This window comes from Myotis nattereri (genome assembly GCF_964212035.1).
Source record: "Myotis nattereri genome assembly, chromosome: 10".
NCBI lineage: Eukaryota > Metazoa > Chordata > Mammalia > Chiroptera > Vespertilionidae > Myotis > Myotis nattereri.
This window is the reverse complement of record NC_138085.1, coordinates 7,054,071-7,075,179: the sequence shown is the minus strand read 5'-3', so window position 1 is coordinate 7,075,179 and position 21,109 is coordinate 7,054,071. Positions and strand designations below refer to the sequence as shown.

Genomic DNA, 21,109 nt, shown 5'->3' with positions numbered 1-21,109 from the left:
ATTAGGATTCTCCTGCTCAGATTGGCCTTGAACATCTGGCATACTCTGATTAGGCTCCCACAGGCACTATCTCAGTCATGGCCCAAGTTAAACTGTTCTCAAAACTGACTTATCAGAAGGAGGAAAAAGTGTCATGAATGTGACATAACCGTTCTCTCAGGAATAACACTTAATTCACAGAAAACATAACTGCAACCCTAGAGGAGCTGCATGGGAACCACAGGCTTAGATATTTCAGCCAAGAAAGCTGCTGGTGCCAAAAAGATCTCAGAGGAGAAACGAAGTCATATTAAACTGTTTGTGATGTGAAAGCCCTTTCAAACACTGTTTTTAAAGGTTGTCTAGTGCTGACATGAATGTGTGTTTTGATTCCTGTATTTGAGGATTGCAGCTTAACCGCTATGCCACAAAACCGTTTTCCATATAAGAGTTGTTTGAGGCAGAACTGTCATCCACCTTCTACAATGGCCGAATTTGACTGGCTGTCAGTGACTGTTCGTAGAAATGTTCTGGAAGTAAGGGGTGAGGGCTCTTTCCACCCACAGCTCGCCCACTTCTTTGTAGTAATGAGCTGAACTGTAGTAGATTGTGTTCTTTCAAAGCCAGAACTGTTAAGTTTGCAAACAAGCATGACTGTTCCATCGCCAGTGATTTTGTTCATGCCTTGGTCTTTGGGGTTTGCACCAGAAATTGGCATTGCTTGCAATTACATGTTTAGGTGGATTGAGGCTCACAATTAATGATGACATTGACTAGTTTCTTAAAGCACCAAGTGGGTCAACTTTTGATGAATTAGAAATGATATATTGTTTTTGTTTGTTTCATTTCAATATGCCAGTGATCTGTTAGGTGTGCTTTTTAAATGTTGTTCCAGCATTTGAACAGAAATGCCCTTAAATGTTGAGAGCCATTTACTATAAAGTAAAACTTGTCTAAATCCTTAAATGTGAAATGTGGAGAAATTAGTGAGTAGTAGTAGGAAATGTAGGATCAATATTGTCAGACATAAGTGCTTATCTCTCAGCCCAGTGATTTCCTACAGTTGATTTTGTCAGCAACTAACATGTAGCTGTAATGTTAATTATGTACTGATAGTGTAAGGTAACTATGAAATGGAAACTAATAACCTGAAAGAATCAGATCTGGAATGCCCGTTGATGTTATGGTTACTTGTACACCTACAATGTGATAGGATTGTATGACACTCATTTAAGGATTTATGGCTCTTCTGTAAACTTCTGATAATTTTCTTCTCATTTTGATTCCAACAGCTGGCCAGAATGTGTTTGAATTCATACAGAAATAATATTGATATCTGAAAGCCATGTTGAACTTCTCTGAAGAAAGGGCAACAATGATTGCAGCTGGGGATTTGCAGGAATTTGTTCCTTTTGGTCGAGACCACTGCAGACACCACCCTAATGCTTTGAACCTTCAGCTTCGGCAGCTGCAGCCAGCCTCTGAGTTGTGGTCGTCTGATGGTGCTGCTGGCTTGGTGGGATCCCTGCAGGAGGTTACAATCCACGAAAAACAGAAGGTTTTATCAAGATTCTCAGTTTGCTTTTGAAATGTAGAGAGATTCGATCTACTTGTAATTTAAGGCTACCCAGATGCAACTGAGAAATGAGTATGATGCTACTTCTAGGGTATTGGTTAAGATTTGGTAATTTCCATGAAAGCTAAAAATAATGACCTTAATTGTATTACAGTGTCATGGCTGTTTAGACATATAACTCAGGGATTTATAATGAGAGTCACTATGATTATGGTCCATTTAAATCTCTTTTTCTTCATTTAGTACGTGGGACCAGATTTCATGTTATTTGATGGTTAGATAGTCGAGTTAGCAATGGTCCCTGCTGCCCAAAACTTACATATTTCTAGAGGAGAAAGGAAATGCCACATAAGTAGATACAGTACTAGTTTTTAAATAGGGGAATGAGAAGTAAGTGCATGTTAAACAGTCAGTCATTCTCATCTTAATTCCATTTCTGTATCCCTTTTGGGATACCAAAATTTCCAGGAGCGGAAGTCTGTAGTTAGGAATCCAAACCTTTCTCTGCCCTGTTCATTCTGATGGTTGGCACAAGGGCAGGAAGGTGAATGTATATGCAGTTGTGAAGCAGGGAAGTCTGCATGGTTGGTAAGCTCCCCCAGTGTCCCATGTGCACTTCACTGCCCCCTCTGCTTCACCCCCCATATGCTTCATATGTCTTTCGTCTCCCAAGAATGTTGGTTTAATTTTTGGATATATAGGTAAGGTCTAATTTTTGTTTATTTATGTTTTTGGCAGCATAAAATGGTAACGTAATAATAAAATACTTAATATAGAGAATTCTTGAGGTAAATTCCCATTTTTGAAATCCTGTAAGATACAGTATGATACATACACCCACACCCCCTCCTCTGTTAATCAGTGGCACCGAACCTAAGAGTTGGGCTTGGACTGAGCCTTACTCCACAGACAGAGCAGGAGACTTGTATCTGAATTGCTGTTCAATTTTAATTAATAAATCTTGCTCCATAATGTTGCAAAAGAAATAAAAACTGCTTAAACATGTCTTACATATGTAAATTTTTTAGGAAAGCTGGCAGTTAAGGAGAGGCAGAAGTGAAATTGGAGAAATGGATTATGACGAGGAACTCTATGTGGCTGGAAATATGGTGATCTGGAGCAAAGGGAGTAAAAGCCAGGCATTGGCTCTTTACAAGGCCTTTACCGTTGATAGTCCTGTTCAACAGGTGAGTTGATTTGAATTTTAGTATTTGATTGATTATTGAGTGTTTTTTTTTTTAAAAAACAAAGCTTTTATCCTAATTTTAACAGAAATAATAAAAACAATATATAATGATCTCAGTAGCTAGATATATGTTTTAACATGTAGTGAAGATAATGGTAGGGAAATAAACATTTCATTTATTTTCTATATCATCATTTTTTTGCACTGTTCTTTGTCCATTTCATGGTAATGTTTAAACACTTGAGTAATTTAATTAGCTATTGCCGAGAAAATTTATGACTTAAATTTAAGGGTATAAGAATATATTAGCACATGATTATATTTGGTTGCAAAGTGTTGAATAAATAAAAATCAAGTTCATAGTAAAAATAGAGAGTACGGGAAAGGAAAAAAAAAATCTAATTTGCTGTCATTGCACATGCTTGGGTTGCTGGCTTGATCCCCAGTAGGGGGCATGCAGGAGGCAGCTAATCAAAGTTTCTCATCATTGATGTTTCTATCTATCTCTTCCTTTCTGAAGTCAATGAAAATATATTTATATATGTATTTATATTTCATAAATTTATATATAAATTCATATGTATATTTATTTATATGTAAACTACATACATTTCTAACTGATTATAAAAAAAAGAATAGAAACAAATAAAAATTAGTAATTAAAGGGACAGAATTAAGCATTTGCTCTGCCTTTTTAGGAAGCCTTGCAGTTCATCTCCAGTTAATAAAGGAAAACCGTTATTTAAAGTAGAATTCCAGCTAATAAATATAGAAGGACTGGTAGAATTTGAAAATCGCTATTCTGTGTAACCTCTTACTCCAGTGTAACCTCTGATTCAGACAAGGATTGTAAGTGGGATAGTAATGCCATTGCGTGAAAGGTGTTAGCATGGCACCAAGGTGTCACCCAAAGTGAAGAAACAAATGCATCTCTACTTTGAAGCTGCATGTTGTTCTCCACCTCCACAACCTGGTGGGTTACCATCACTGATAGGGGACAGAGGACTCCTTTATACCTACAGCTGTAATGTGGCATGGAGACATGATGTCATCTACTCAGTTTTCTTCCCCCAAATATTTGATATGAATATGTAGACCTAACTTCCAGTTATAGGAAGTATGGGGCCTAGAGGATCAGTTTGTAAAATGAGATGAGGAATGGGTGGAGGTATAGATGAAACAAGAACCACCAGAAATTGAGAATTATTGAAGCTGGCTGTTGGAGATTTATTATGTTACTCTGTTTCCTTTGTATATATTTGAAATTTTCTATAATAAAGACTTAAAGAAAAAACCACTATGAGATACAATTAGACAAATCCAGAATATGGGATAGTCTACATTCTGGTCTCCTTAAAGAGTTAGTCATGGAGAGAAACCAAGATGGCAGCATAGGTAAACACTGGAGTTTGCTGCCTCGAACAACCACTTCAAAAATACAACTAAAAGACGGAACGGACACCATCCAGAACCACAGGAAGGGTGGCTGAGTGGAAATTGTACAACTAGAAGGGAGAAGGAAAGAGAAAAGCATACCGAGACTCAGAGGAGACGCAGTATGGCAGTAAAATACTATGGTGCGGAGGTGCATGCGGAGCGGGCTGGCGGCTGAGGGCATGGTTGTCGTTTTCAATCAGAAGGGAGTCTCAGGCTCTGAGCTCCAGTTCCAGGCAAGTTTCTAGGGACCCAGACTCATACGGGAGAACCCGGACTGTCTGGCATAGGTCAGAACTCGAGGGCAGCTTTCTCTCCGAGGTGCTTGCAGAGGTTACCAGGACATTGAGAAGCAGAGCCTCTGAGGGCTGGACTGAGAGCAGCCATAACTGCTAGCCCCACCCTGTTGATCCCGTGGGACCCGCCCCGCCTAAGCCCTGCAGGGAAGATTTTGCTGTATAGCATCAGGCAAAGGCTAGATTAGCACCTCCCTAGAGATCCAGGAGCCAGGAAACCCAGAGGTCAGAGTGGAACCATCCAGTTTGCAGCTCCGTGGAACCATAAAGGACACACTCAGGGGGCAGACTCAGTGAGCACCAAAGCCCCATTGAAGCAAGTCTTGCCCCAGAGGAGTGTGTCCAGCACAGAAGTTCTCCCACTGCAGACACAGCTGATACTCACAGCCAATTGGCCTGGAGGTCAATTCCTCCCAGTGATAACTACAACAATCAAGGCTTAACTACAACAAGACTGTGCACAAAGACCACAAGGGGGTGCACCAAGAGTGTCCTCCTCAGGTAATTGGAGAGGCTGAACCACTGGGCCCTAGTGGACACTCAAAACAGAAAACCACTTTATCAACACAGGGAAGCATAAAAATGCGGAGACAAAGAAGAAGGACACAAATGACAGAAATGGAGGAAAGCAAACTACTGGATATAGAGTTCAAAACCACACTTTTAAGGTTTTTCAAGAATTTTCTAGAAACTGCCGATAAACTTAATGAGATCTATAAGAAATCTAATGAGACCCTCGAGGTTGTGATAAAGGACCAACTAGAAATTAAGCATACACTGACTGAAATAAAGAATATTATACAGACTCCCAACAGCAGACTCTCTAGCCTTGATTGCAAGAATCACGTCCACGATTTGAAATATGAAGAAGCAAAAAACATCCAACCAGAAAAGCAAAATGAAAAAAGAATCCAAAAATACGAAGATAGTGTAAGGAGCCTCTGGGACACCTTCAAGCGTACCAACATCCGAATTATAGGGGTGCCAGAAGAAGAGAGAGAGCAAGATATTGAAAACCTATTTGAAGAAATAATGACAGAAAACTTCCTCTACCTGGTGAAAGAAATAGACTTACAAGTCCAGGAAGCGCAGAGAAGCCCAAACAAAAGGAATCCAAAGAGGACCACACCAAGACACATCATAATTAAAATGCCAAGAGCAAAATACAAAGAGAGAATCTTAAAAGCGGCAAGAGAAAGACAGTCAGTTACCTACAAGGGAGTGCCCATACGACTGTCAGCTGATTTCTCAACAGAAACTTTGCAGGCCAGAAGGGAGTGGCAAGAAATATTCAAAGTGATGAATGCCAAGAACCTACAACCAAGATTACTTTATCCAGCAAAGCTATCATTCAGAATTGAAGGTCAGATAAAGAGCTTCACAGATAAGGAAAAGCTAAAGGAGTTCATCACCACCAAACCAGTATTATATGAAATGCTGAAAGGTATCCTTTAAGAAGAGGAAGAAGAAGAAAAAGGTAAAGATACAAATTTTGAACACCAAATACACATCTATCAACAAGTGAATCTGAAAATCAAGTGACTAATCTGATGAACAGAATGAACTGGTGATTATAATAGAATCAGGGGCATAGAAAGGGAGTGGACTGGCTATTCTTGGGGGGCAAAGGGGTGAGGGGGATGTGGGAAGAGACTGGACAAAAATCGCACACCTATGGATGAGGACAGTGGATGGGGATTGAGGGAAGTGGGTGGGGTGGGAACAGGGTAGAGGGGAGTTATGTTGGGAAAAAAGAGGAACAAAAGTAATAATCTGAACAATAAAGGTTTAATTAATAAAAAAAAAAAGAACAGTAGTAGAAAGCAAAAAAAACAAAAGAGTCATGGAGGGAGAAAAAGGTGGGGCCTATTGTAGGTTAAAAGAGACTAAAGGACATCACCAAATGCAATATTTTTTGCACCATTTTGAATGAACTTTGATTGAGTCCTGGTTCTAGAAAATTGTCTTAAAAAAACATTTTGGGGAAAATTTGAAAAAGTTGCAAATGGACTGAATATTAGGTGATGTTAGAAAAAATTTTTCTTAGGCAAGATGATGGTTTTGTGGTGTATAGGAGAGAATATTTATTTTGGGGAAATGCATGATGAAGTCATGATGTGGGGGGTTTTCAGGTAGTCATCATCCCGCAGTCAAATCCCTCACATGCACATAAGCAGATATGGCATATTGGTAACCACTGTTAGATTTATTTGTTTATTTTTAAAACATTTTTTATTGATTTTAGGGAGGAAGGGAGAGGGAGAGAGAGAGAGAGAGAAACATCAGTAACATCAATGGTAAGAAGAGAATCATTGATCGGCTGCCTCCTGCATGCCCACTACTGGGGACTGAGCCCGAAACCTGGGTATGTGACCTGGACTGGAATCAAACCCAGGACCAGTCCGCAGGCCGATGCTCTACCCACTGAGCCAAACCGGCTAGGCCTTAACAACTGTTAGATTTAGATGAAACAGGTGTTCACTGTATTATTTCAACTTTTACTGAATATTTTTAGAATAAAAAGTTTTGGGGCGGGGGAGAATATATTTATAGCAGTTGAATTAATTATTGGGCTATTGACAAGAGATTTCAAGACTTTTTGACTAATGTTAAATTCCTTAGTGGTAAGCACTGCAATCTTGATACCTGGACATTGCTTTTGTGTTTTCCCCCATTAACTGTTTCCTGATGAACATTGTACCCTTCTAACAATATACTGGGAACGATAAACTGAATTATTCCTAAACTTGAGGGCATGTGTAAAAGCATTTCTGTCCAGGAGTGTTGAAGCCAGTGACCATTTTTTTAAAAATATATTTTTATTGATTTCAGAGAGGAAGGGAGAGAGATAGAAAGATAGAAACATCAATGATGAGAGAGAATCATTGATCGGCTGCCTCCTGCACGCCCCCTACTGGGGATTGATCCCGGAACCTGGGCATGTGCCCTTGACTGGAATCGAACCTGGGACCCTTCAGTCTACAGGCTAATGCTCTATCCACTGAGCCAAACCAGCAAGGGCCCCAGTGACCATTTTGATGATATTTCCGCCCCCCCCCCCCCCGTAACCATATGGTTAGTGTAGTTGTGAAAGTGGCATGATGATATCCAACAAGGGTTTTTTTTAATATGTATTTTTATTTTCCAGAGAGGAAGGGAGAGGGAGAGAGAGATAGAAACATCAATGATGAGAGAGAATCATTGATTGGCTGCCTCCCGGGGATCGAGGCTGCAACTCAAACATATGCCCTGACCTGGAATCAAACTGTGACCTCCTGGTTCATTGGTCGATGCTTAACCACAGAGCCATGCTGGCCGGGCTCAAACTCATTCTTTGCTTCTATGTTTCCATCTTAAATTCTCCAAAGGATGATTGCATGTTTACTAGATTCCATGGATGTGCAGTTAGATGAATTGTCTCTTTTGTCTCCGTTATCTTAAGTCTGCTTGTAAATAGAACGATAAGATTTTTAATTTCAGTCCTTTTGGTCTGGAAAACATATTGTTCTTTAGTCTTCTTACTATATGCGGGAAGATATTTTATATTTTGGTTAGGAATCAATACCAGGTGTATGTGACTCAGATTTAGTTGAACAAATAAACAGATAACTAAAATGCTGTATGCAGATAAATTAAAATGCCACATAATACCTGTGTGTCCACAGTGTGGTGAGAGTCAGGGGACTGGCTCTGAAGGAAGGATTTCTCAAAGAAGTTGCTGATTGAACTGGAAGTTGGTAAAAGAAGGGCATTCTAGGCAGAGCGAATCAGCCAAACTATTTATGGAAAAACATGATGTTTTTAAGTTCAGAATGGATGTACACAAGGTTTGGGTGTGGAGAGATGCTTGCAGGTGCTGAGTGGATCCAAACTTAAGGGCCTTGTTTGTACCTGGGAACTTGAAATTTAAACTGTACACAGAAGGAGCCTGTCAAGGATGTTAAAATGGAAAGTACATCTTCAGTTCTGTATTTTGAGAAGATATGACTTTGGTGGCAATGTGTAGGATGTGTAGGATTGGCTGTAGAGTAGAGAGACTGTTGTCAAGGATACTGTTCTATGATAGTTCAGGGGAAAAAGATTGGCTCTGAAGAGAGAAGACAGAAATGAGAGACAGAGCTGAGGGAATGTGCAAGTCCTGAGACATCAGGAGTAAGGGAGAGTATGAAAATACTATTGGGGTGGGGATGGGAGTGGCCCGGAAGAGACTAATGCGGGGAAAGGAGGACCTATGTAATACTTTCAACAATATAGATTTAAAAAATAAAAATAAAATAAAATACTATCTGCTTTTATAGACTGGGAGGATGGGATTTCATAAAAGGAAGCTGAGTCAATAATAGGTACATGCCGGTTTTTCCTAAATTCAACAACCACAGATCAGACAATTCAATTTAAAACTGGACAGAGGGCTTGAACGGACATTTCTCTAAAGATATGTAAATGGCCAATGAGCATATGAAACAGTGCTCAGCATGTTTAATCATTAGGCAAATGCAAATCAAAACCACAGTGCGATACCATGTCATACCTACTGAGATGACTGATTTATTAAACAATGAAAAAAATAAGTGAGGATGTTGAAACTGGAACCCTGTGATTACTGGTGGAAAAGTAAAAAATGCCACTGTGGGAAACCATTTGCTGTTTCTCAAAATATTAAACCTAGGCAGGGTGGAGGGGATGAATGGGGGATAGAAAGGGACATCTATAATAATTTCAACAATAAATTTCAAGATAAATTAGGGGGGGGGGAGTTAAAACTAGAATCACCATATGATCCAACAATTCCCCTTTTGATTATATATACACAAAAGACAGAAGCATCGATCAGATGCTCAAACCTCAGAGGGAAGGTAGGGGAGGGTGGGAGTAAGGGATCGAGGTCAACCAAAGGACTTGTATACATGCATATAAGCATAACCAATGGACACAGACCCAGGGGAGTGAGGTCATGAATGGGAGTGGGGTGGGGGGCAATTGTGGGATAAGGACATATGTAATTCCTTAATAAAAAAAATGTTGAAATAAAAGGAAAAGATTTGAAAGTGGGGACTCAGTCGAACACCAGTATTCATAGCAGCATTATTCATAATAGTTGAAATTGGAAACAACCCCAGTGTGTATGGAGAGATGACTGGATTTACAATATGTGGTATATGCCTACAATGAAATATTTAGCCTTTAAAATGAAGGAAATTCTGAGATGTGCTACAACATGGATGAACCTTGAGGATGTTATACCCAACATAACATAAATACTGTATAATTCCACCTTCATGGGGTACTTTGCTTTGAATAGGTAAATTCATAAGGACAGAAAATATAATAGAAGCTGAGGGAGGGAGAAAGGGGGAGTTGTTGAATTGGCAGTTTCTGTTTGGGATAATGGAAAAGTTCTGGAAATGGATAGCATTGAGGTTACACAACTTTATGAATGAATGTATTTAATGGTACTGAATTTGTACACCACAAAATGGTTAAAATGGTAAATTTTACATTATGTATATTTAACCACAATTAAAAAACCCATAAAATACCATGAAATAATTTCAAGTAAGTGATTGTTAGGCATGCTAGTGAAAGTTGAATGGCATTTCCTAGTTTATGTTTTGCAAGATGAAAGGGAAAGTTTAGTTTTTCTAAAGATATTTTTCTGACTGTCTAAGAATGATAAGATCATTAAGAAACCTGTAGGTTATGAATAGCTCTTCTGGTAATCTTTAGTTTTATAAAGGACATAAGGTCAATACAGGTTGAGCCACGGTTTGAGGTCACTTTTGTGGCAAGGCTTCTAGCTAGTAGATTTTTAAATGTTTGTCTACTCTTTTCTTAAAATTTATTTACACACATACTTTATCTTATAATATTTATCATTCATTTGTTTAATTTTATTTTACCTTTTTTAGTTCCCATGGTGCATGTGTTGAGTTGGTGAGAAGATAGTATATAGCTATATGTCATAATTATTTATTTATTTATTTTTAAAATCTTTCCTTTTGAAAGTATTATAGATGTCCCCCCTTTTTTATTGTCCCCTTCTAGCTCACCACAATTCTTATTTAGATATGATTTGTTAATAGGCTATTATTTAGATGCAATTCTTAGATAAGCATTTTGTTTTAATTTTAGGCATTTATCATATCACAGGGTAAGTCTGAAAAAGCCTACAATAAGTTTCTTTTTGGAATTTTATTGAACTTTTTGATTCCAAATGTATACCTCTTTTTTTGTTGTTCAAAACAAAATGAATAATGGTGGTTTTGTCTAAGCATTTTTATATTATTCATTAAAGGAAGAGTCCACATCTCTTTCCGTAGAAGGTGCTGTGGAGACTGTGGAAATGACAACAAAGAGCCTCACATCTCGTGGAGAAAGTGCTTTGGAGACTGGAAATGACAACAGAGGATTTAGAAGATCACTAAAGTCATTTAGGTGTTTTGATATTCCTTTCATTTTCCAGCATTGTGATTACTTAATTTTTAAAATGTTTTCATTGATTTCAGGGACAGGAAGGGAGAGGGAGAGAGATAGAAATATCCTTGATGAGAGAGAATCATCAGTTGGCTGCCTCCTGCACACTCCCTCCTGGGAATAAAACCAGAAACCTGGGCATGTGCCCTGGTCAGGAATTGAACCATGACCTCTTGGTTCATGGATTGATGCTCAACCACTGAGCCACACCTGCTGGGCCAGCATTGTGATTTTTTTTTTCATATTCTTAGATCAACTTAATACGAAAATGGAACTTGAATTGCTTTAATTGAATTTTTTTTATTGTTTAAAGCAGCGGTTCTCAACCTGTGGGTCGTGAGCCCTTTAGGGGTCGAATGACCCTTTCACAGGGGTCGCCTAATACCATGGGAAAACACATATATAATTACATATTGTTTTTGGGATTAATCACTGTGCTTTAATTATATTTAATTTTTAACAGTGAAAGTGGGGGTCAACATAACATGAGGAACTATATTAAAGGGTCGCGGCATTAGGAAGGTTGAGTTTAACACTGGTTTAAAGTATTACATATGTCTCCTTCTCCCCTCATCGACCCCTCCTTGATCACTCCCACCCCCCTAATTACAAGGAGGCATGATTTAAAAAATCAATATCTGTTTCTTCTTCTCGGGATTGGGATTATTTACTGAATTCAGACCACCACCAGAAGGTTGAGTCTCACCTTTTGAACAGATCTTTATGTCTGAATCCTTTGGAAAGTTTCTCAGATGAAGGATGAAGACTTGTCACAGAATCTTAGTCTGGATTCTTCTACACTTCTCTCACATACCTGCAATCTTTTTCCTACTTCACTGGGTCTCTGAGGAGCCTAAATGGAATACTCTGATGGGAGAAGGAATTCATTCACTTGTTGACGCCCCTTGTTCAGTTGGCAAGGTAAATACTGTGTGTAGAGTGAAAACTTCCAGGAGTGCTCAGGTGACTCAGACGTTGGCCTTAAGAACCCAGAGCATTTTTTGCAAAACACAGAATTGTTTGAAGATACTGGCTATGTAAGGGCTTGTGAGTCATCTTTGTCCTAAGATCAGTAGGAAGTCAGGAAACATGGTAAACACTGGGGGTGACCCGAAGAGCATTTCATGTTGACAGGCTGACTGCCTGCACTGTGGTGGAAGGTCTATAACAATACCTGCTATGCTGTAACAATACCTACATTCTAGTAGTGCTTAAAGTTCAGAGAACTGCAGTTTAGCTACATAAATTGTCAACCAGGCCAGGGAACCATGACCCCCATTAGTGATGAGAAAACCTGTCAGTGTGTTTCCAAGACCCTGACGCCTGGTTCGCTGTGGGCTCTCTGCTGCACTTGTGCTGTTGCCTTCGGTGTCTGTCAGGTTCCTGGTGGATCTACGTTTAAATGGTGCTAACACTGCACTCTCACAGCCTGGCCAGCGCTCTGTTTAACACTGAATTCTAAAGGTCACACACTTGGGTATTGTGACCGTTGATAATAAATAAAATTGAATGGAATAAAAATACCAACATCTGAGTTAATATTACAGAACGTTTTCTAATTTTTGTGATCTTCCTTGAGATAAAGAAGTTGTATTCTTAGACATGGCACTTTTAATTTTTTTTTTTTATTTCTCTTAGGACAAATCATTACTATCGTGAAAACTTTTATAATGAAATGATTTCCAACCCTAATTATGGGCTCTGGTATTTTTCACATATTTTATTTAGTTTTAAAACTTCACAGTGAATTAACTGGTATTTCCCCATTTTCTGGAAGAAAATATTGAGGCTCTAGAGATGGTTTGTTCAAGATCAACAGCCAATAGGTAATGGAAGAGAACCGAGATCACAGTGTTTTTACAGTAGTTTCACCTGCACAACATCTGTCTAGCAAAAGTAGTTGAGGTTGCACTTACAATAGTGGGCACAGGAAAGTCCAGAAATAGAATAAAGGGGCTCTGGATTTGATTATCTTTTTTCTCATAAGTGTTTTTAAATGGGAAAGTTCTATTGATGATTGCTAACTGTTGGGGGTAAATATTGGAATACCTTCCTAGTTATTTGTATTTTATATGTTCTTGTTGTTGTAGGGACTTAAAAATGGAGTTTTACTTAGATCATTACTGCAAAGATTACACAATGCTTTTCAGAACAACTGAAGAAGTATGCACACTTGATCAAGGTAAGCAACTGTGTCATTAAAGGTTTTGTGAACAGTATGGTGACATTTGCTTGTATTTTGATTATGTTTGGACTCTATGTTATAAACTCACTTCTAAACAACATCAAGTACAGGCCAGCTGATGGGGTGTCAGGTCCTGTCACTTGTCTTGTACTCTCGTCCTTGAGGTCCCTTCCTTCCTCTCAGCCTCTCTCTCGCTTTCTCTGTGTGTGTGCGTCTCTGTCTGTGCCACTGACCTGTTGTTCTGTCTGGAAGCTGAGTCCACCCCCTTTTCCTTACCACTTTAGCAAGTCTTGGTTTTGGTATGTTCTCCACTTTGTTCTGAGAGTGTTTTGATCTGAGAAAAGATACGGCATATCGTGCTACTTTATTGTAACTTCTAGACATAAGCTGTCAAGTGCCATGAGTGGGATAGATTTCCACCTTGACATTCCTGATACAACGATTCTAGTGTGAAGCCATCAAGGTTAGCAGCAAGAGTACTAAGCCCCATTGACTTCGGGGCATCCTGATCCCATGTGTGCTCTGTGACCTGTCAACCTCTAGTATCGCCAGGTCCCTAAGCATTCTCTACCGGCAGCCCGAAGGATCTTTTGAAAATGTCAATATGATCATGTCTCTTCTGAAAACTGCCAGTGGTCTCCTATGGCCTTTAGAAATGAGTCCCAAATCCTTAGCGTGTCCGTCCAGGCCGACCATGATCCGACCTTAGCTCCTATTGCAGTCTTGTCTCTCCCTCACCCCTTTTCTGTGGTCACACTTTGAGATCCTCATTGGCATCACACCCTGCCAGCCCAGCTTAGAGCTGTGCCATGCCCTGTATCCCGACATCTCCCTCTGGAGTCGGTGGAAGGCTGGTGTACTTTCCGGCATCTCCCATCTTTCCCCTGTCCTGCTCTCTGCTCCCATTGTTTTTTGTTTTTGTTTTCGTGTTTGGTGTTGTTGTTGTTTTGCAGTACCATGAAATGCTACAACCTTGTCCACCCTCAGGAGTTTTAAGGATCTCATTCAGTGTGGCAGCTGAGAATTATAAGCAGCAGAATAGTGATGAAGCTAACAGTAGGGACTTGTCTTTCTCACAAAAGAACAAGTCCACAGGTAGGTGGATCCAATATTGAATTCAGCTGCTCAGTGATGTCAGGGTAGGCTCCCAGCATCACCGTGAGGAAAAAAATCCTCTCCTCGCTGTTGTGCTTTATATCAGGGAGGAACATAGTGTCTCAGAAATCAACTATGAGACTCTTGCGTGAACCCTTGGGCAGAACGGGCCAAATTGCAAGGGACATGGGGCAGTTTAGTGTCAAAGTGCTCCCGAAGGAGGTGCCTCAGCCCAGGAGGAGGTGGTGAGGGGAAGGGCAGTGGGGACGTGTCGGATGGAGAGCTTCCTGTTTCTACTGTGATCACTAAGGGCCCCGTACATTTCTTCTGTGTGGACTTGTGGAGGAAAGGTGTCCCGAGACTCAGGGATGACTGTTTCACAGTCATGACTGTTTTGAAGTACCCTGTCTCATAGGGTCCATATTATCCACATAGAACTGGTTAAACATATATGTTTTTATTGATCTCAGAGAGAGGAAGGGAAGGGGAACAGAGAGAGCCGGGGGTGGGGGTGGGGGTGGGGGTGGTGAGGAGGCTGGGGAAGGGGAGAGAGAAACATCAATGATGAGAGAGCATCATCAGTCCCATAGCTCCTAGCGCGCAACCCCGGTACAGGCGGTGACTGGGAATGAATCGGGGATCTCTTGGTTCCGGGGTCCACGATCAAGCACTGAGCCACGCCAGTGGGGCAGCCACATATCAATTTAAAATGAAACTTTTTTTTAATTCAAATTTAGTAAAACTTAAAATTCACTGAGACATTTAGGTTTCTCCTGTTGGATACCTGAGGAGTGTTGGCTTGGTGTATTGACCAGCTAGCTGGTTTTCCTTGAAAGCAAATATGAAATGAAAGAAAGGAAATGTGTCTCCCCTCAGAGCAAGAGTACTGCTCACATGAGAACGATGAGCTTTGGATGATTGGGCCACAGCACTGAATGGATCCCTCTTGCACAGCATGCCTCCTTTTGAAATACTCACCAGTGGCATTCCTTTGTCCTTTTATGCTTAGAATTTTCTGACATGGTGGTTTTCATTTTAATTATAGATTGTTCCCGTGGTGGTGGTGTCAGTGAACTATGGCCCCTCGGGTAGAACCAGGGCTGTGTACCTTGTTTCCGTACCGTCCTGTTCCAGTGGAACCATTTCCTCTCCCTAAGCTGAGTTTGACTGGTGAGTTAAATTCTGGGCTCATGGAGGAAGGGAAATGATTCAGGAAGTGTTTAGTGGAGGGAGTTGTTTTGAGTTACTCCTGTTGCAACCAAAGCAATGCTCTTGCTATCCCTAGTGATTTTAAGTATGGTTGAGAGCTAGTCTACTGGTTGTTTCTGGCCAAATAGCAAATGCAGCTAAACGGCGAGGGAAGTAGAATGCCCCCCATTAAGTAATTTTTCCTTTCCTGAGACCATTTCAAGATACAAATTGGCACTTGGGAAAGTTTAGAAAGATATGATTGAGTCTGGCCAGTGCTGCACGGTGGTCGAGCATCCGCCTGTGAAGCAGGCAGGAGTGCACAGTTGGTTTGATTCCGGGTCAGGGCACAAGCCTGGTTGCAGCCTGGATCACCAATAGGGGTCGTGAAGGAGGAAACCGATCCATGCTTCTCTCTCATGGTTTACATTCCTGTCTCGCCCTTTCTCCCTCCCTGAAATCAATCAAAGTGTATTTTTTTAAAATATATACTGAGTCTAGCCCCGGCTGATGGGGCTCATTGGATGGGCATCTCCCCTTGCACTGAAAGGTTTCCGGATCAGTTCCCAGGGAGGGCACGTGGCAGGGTTTTGCGGTCAGTTCCATGTCAGGGTGGGCAGGAGGCGGCTGGTGCACCTCTCATCTGTGTTCTCTGCCTCTCCCTTCCTCTCTCTACTGTCTATGTCTATATATTGGAGGTATGATCCTTGTGTCAACCAGAACCTATACATGAAGCAAAATGAGAAGAAACTGTCACTTCTGGTAGTTTCACTGCTGACAGTTCGCCAGTGTGAACATTCTGGTGTATATATTTCCAGATTTTATTTCCCCATTTTATCAGTGTATACGTAGTTATCAGAGGAAATTAAATGTTTCAAAACTTATTTTAAAACTGTATTATACAGTGAGCACCTTCCATGTCAGCATATATGTGTACGTCTGTGTGTGTGTGTGTGTATGGAATTATGTATATGTACGTGAGAAGACATGGTCTACACGTGTTTTTAATAAACAACCTTATTTATTCAAAAGGAGTATTTAACTTAATGGGAAATAGTCTACATAAATAGGTAGGTACTTTAGAAATTATCCTTATTTACTATTATAAATGTACAGTTGGGATGTATTCCTCTGAATTATTGAAGATAATCGCCTAGAACTCTTCTGACAGCACGAGAGAAGGCTTCCAGCGCAGCCAGTAGCTGGCTCCATAATGGCTTCAGGTACTGCCTCGAGCCAGGCCTGGCCAGGGCAGGGCCTCTCGTTGGACCAGGCTCTGGCCCCTGAGCAGGCCCTTCCTCTGCCTCCGGAGAGCTCTGGAGCACTGGGCGTGGACGTGGAGCAGGAGAAAGAGACACATTGACTCACACTCCTGGCTTTCCTGTGACTTAGTGCAGACAGGAAAGATGCCACCACCTTTAAGGGAACTCCAGCCCATGAGCCTGCCCTCCCCCGATGATCTGCCCAGATGATCATTCTGCCTCACCTTGTTGAGTTGCCTCGGTGGGCTCAAGGTGCTGCAGCGCCAACCATAGATTTTGGGTGTGGCCCACCAGGTTTGGGCAGGGGAATTGATGGGCACCAAGGCCTGCTCTACCTCGAAGAAGGCGGAGGGAAGGGGCTGCCCCAAACCCTGGACATGGTCCAGCCAGGTCCCCACCATCGCAGCAAAGGCCCTGGGGAGAGGCAGGTGGGCACCAGATTCTGAGTCCTAGTCTTTCCTTCCAGTCTGCCCTCCCATGGTACACTTGTTTAGATCTGAGCTTCTGTGCAGGTCTCCCATGACCACCCATGGGAGAGCACCATGGTAACCCCGGCCCTTGTGTGGCTGTCATGGTTGTAGCAGTTGTGGGATCCAGCAGGTTCAACACGGAGTCTGTGTGAGACTCTTCTTCCCACTGGCAGCTCACCTAAAGGTCCAGTGCACTGCCCACCCCCACCCTCCAGGCCCTGGGCATCTGGGCTGAGGACTGAGACAGGCTTGTGAGCACCCTGCTCACCACAGTCCTGTTCTGAGCCTGGCCACCGTGGTCAGGGGAGATGGATATGGAGAGGGGCAGGCAGAGCGGGTGGGTTTGTGGGGGGGGAGGGGACTGTGAGGGACCAATCAGCACAGCGTCCCCTCTGGGTCTACAAGGCCCGGGACCCCACCCACTGTCGTCTTTGACTCCTATCCTCTTGGAATAGAAGACTCCAGAGCCCAGGCCTTTCTTGGGAATCAGATGATGTATAAGATTAGGGTTCTGCCAGGCACTCTCCATCCCCCACCCACCACAGTCCCCACGATGCTGACTCTGAGGGCCCTCCTTCTGGACCCGGAGACCACTCACTTTATGACTTGGTCCTGCGGTGTGTCAGCCCGGTCATTCTAAACAGGTGTGCATCCAGATGGAAAAATCACTCTGATCGCATCAGCCCTGATGGATGGTGGACACGAGCTGCGAATGATGGTGAGCGTGACTGCTGGACCCAGTGCCCAGAACTGAGGCCCAGGGATTGTGTCTGCTTCATTCCTTGAGTCAGGCTAAGTGTCTCCAAAAGTGCGTGCACATTGTCGAGTAAAGAAACTCCAACCAGGAGCATGCCATACATCTGAGTGGGCCTGGGCTCCTGCTCTCCCCAGAAATCCCCAGTGTGGTTACACCAAGGACCAGGACCGGCTAGGTGAAATCTCACACTGCTTAACAGGTTGCTTTGCATGTGCTTTTCCAACCTCTGATGCCACAGGCCGCTGATGGTTGTGTCAGAGTTCTTTCCGTGGGACAGAGTGAAAGAATTGCCAACAACAACTGCTGCACATCCAGCTACCCTGTCTGCAGAGCCAGGGAGTAGGTGAGACCTGCCATGGCTTGTCCCCACAGCAGTGCTATGAGGTTCCCCCCCCCAGCAACCCACTTTTCAGAGGAGCATCCTGAGACTCGGGAAGATGTGGTGACATTTTCATGCCTCACAGCTAGCAGTGGGCAGAGTCACGAGTGTATGCTCACCTAGATAGAAGCTCGTCCAGGAACCGTTGGGCTCTGCAGAAGGCCAGCGTGGAGACGTGGGGGTGATTCCCCCTGGGAAAGCTGGTACCGTGGCCATGGCAAGATGAGGGACAGGACACAGTTCACACGACATCTCTCTCTGATATTGCTACAAATATGTGAGGAGCGTGTCTTTACCGTCCCATGTAGCTGGACGGGGGCGGGGGGTCCTCATTTCTTTGTCTTGGGGCAGTGGGACACTAGGGAGAGTCCTGGGAGGGTATCTGTGGAGTCCTCAGATTTGAGTGTGGGTTCTGGGCACTGCCAGGTTGTGTTGGGGTTTTGGGTGTAGAGACCCTCGAGGCCAGCTCTCACCTCAGACAGGCACTGGTCTGTGTCGTCAGCCTGGTGCACCTGCACCCTGACCCCGTAGGTGGTGTAGTCGGGTCCATGGGCCAGCACCTCAATGATGTCCTCCTTGGAGCTCTGCAAAGACAGAGTGGGTACTGAGCCAGGAGGCATCAGGAACCTTCCACCCAATCTGTGGTCCTGTGTCATGGCAGACCTAGCCTATGAGGACAGTGAGGATGTTCCTGGCAGCCCTGCTGAGCTTGCAACAATTGATTTGTGTCAAGGTGTAGCCACAGTGAAAGCCTGAATGACTGAGGAAAACTCTGTCCTTTTTGGGATGATATGGAGTTGGGTCAGGCCACAGCTCCTGAGCTGGCCACACTGCAATGGTTTGTCGTCCTCTGTGAGGTGATAGGTTGCAGAGAAAAGTATTCAAGGCCTTTATCCCTTCCTACACCCCTAACCCCCACCCCCGCTTCCCCCTCCCCTTTTTTTTCCAATACACAGCACTATCAAGTGGGATGATGTGTATAGCTTGGAGAAGGTCTGCAAGGACAGTCGGGTTGGGGCTGGTCCACAGGATACTTTGGGCAGGGATTTCATCAGTTGAAAGGAGCATGAGGCAAAGAGAGCAACAGATGCTTTCTCTCTGATCCCAAGAAGCACAGGAAGAAAGACTGCTTTTCTCCCCTACCAGGGAGCTTGTCGGGAGGATTGAAGGTGCAGATCACTTTGGGAGCGGGCCTGTGAGAACTTGAGGCCCCAGATTTGTGTCTGACTTCTGGTCCCACCCCAGTCACCTCAGGGTCCTAGGTGTGGGCCAGCTCTCACCTCAGTTTGGCACTGGATGGTTTTCCTGTCCTGACGCACTTGTCCTTTGTACCCGTTGAGGGCATAAGTGAACCTGTCAGCCAGCTCCTCGACGCTGCCCTTGTTGGAGCTCTGCAAAGACAGAGCCCGCTACCGGGCCAGGAGGCATGAGGGGCCCGGGCATTACCAGTGGGGAAGATGCCCACCACCCATTCTGCTCCCCAGATCAGGCAGAGAGGGGCATCTGCAAAGACCTCCAGGCAGGGAGTGAAGTTGATGACCCCTTGGGCACCCCTGCGATTTAACAAGTGGGTAGCAGAGCTCCGACCCCAGCACTCAGCTTCCCTTCCTGTGAGCCATGACCTGGGCAGTGAACAAGATACACCCTCCAACACCCTCCAGGCTTCTGACACTTACCAACCTGCTCCTTAGCCCAGGTTGAGCATCCCTCATCCCCTGCTTTCTTCCCCTCACCATCCCGGGCGCACACACACACACACACACACACACTCCTGGGATGAGGGGTAAGAGGTGTGGGGCTCCCCAGGTGTGACCCCCAGTTGGCGCCCAAGTGTGAGCTGAAAGGGCCTGCCCTTGGTTACCTGTGTGTGCCTCGTGCCAGAGGGCGAGGGGTATCAGTGGTGGCGCTTGCGCCTGTTTCCCCAGCAACAGAAACATCTCTTGCCCTGGGCTTTCTTCTTCCCAGAGCTTCGGAAGAACGGGAAGCAACAGAGAGACATCCTGGTCTCCTGACCTTCTCCACTCAAGTGAGCTGGAAAGGAAGTTGTCTCTAGAAGAGGCATGGGCAAACTTTTTGACTTGAAGGCCACAATGGGTTCTTGGCAGGCTGTAAGATAAGCATGGATAGAGTGTTTGTGTGAACTAATGTAAATTCAAAGTAAACATCATTAAATAATAGGGTGCGGTCTTTTTTTTTTTTTTTAGTTTTATTATTTCCAAAGGGCCAAATCCAGCCCGCGGGCCATAGTTTTCGCATGGCTGTCCCAGGTGCTGGGACTTGGAGTGTCCCATGGGGTAGTGGCTGTTGTGGTCGGGAAGGGCTCATTCCAAGGGTGAACTTGGGCTTGTCAGGTATTTAAAACGCTTGGAAGATTGGGGCTTCCCTGGGCCTTGCTCTGTGGGGGCAGCCAAGGAGTCACTTTCCCAAAGGGTGGGACTTGTCCAGCCCCTGGTTCCTGGGAGAAACCAGGAGAGTGGAGAGGCTCCATCAAGTCGCCACCTGGGACCAAGAGCCCCAGTGAGAGACCAGTAGCCCCAGTGTGGGCGCCTTCCCTGTGCGGGGCTGGTCCCCTGTCATTGTGGGGCAGGTTGCATGTGCTCCCTGGACGTGGAGGAGTGGTGGCTGCTGAGCTGACAGGAGGCAGCTGGGGACAGAGTTCCCGCCATACCCCAGCAGGGCCCCCTGTCTATTAAGCCAGGAAGTGAGGGGTCCTGCTTCTCTGGGGCTTGTGTCTCAAGCCAGGGGACAAGACGCATCTGTAGTCCCCAGAAAGTTAACTACCTGGTCAAATAGGGTGTGTGTGTGGGGGGGGGGGGGTGAGCAGGGGA

General features: G+C 43.7%; 1 long non-coding RNA gene across 1 annotated transcript; it reads left to right on the top strand.

Moving 5' to 3' along the window:
- The first annotated feature begins 1,271 nt into the window (after positions 1-1,271).
- On the top strand, positions 1,272-15,395 carry LOC308526228. Its single transcript, XR_013996521.1, has 5 exons — positions 1,272-1,537; positions 2,584-2,742; positions 10,767-10,906; positions 13,036-13,127; positions 15,271-15,395. It is a non-coding gene; the product is annotated as an uncharacterized lncRNA (long non-coding RNA).
- Positions 15,396-21,109: the final 5,714 nt, after the last annotated feature.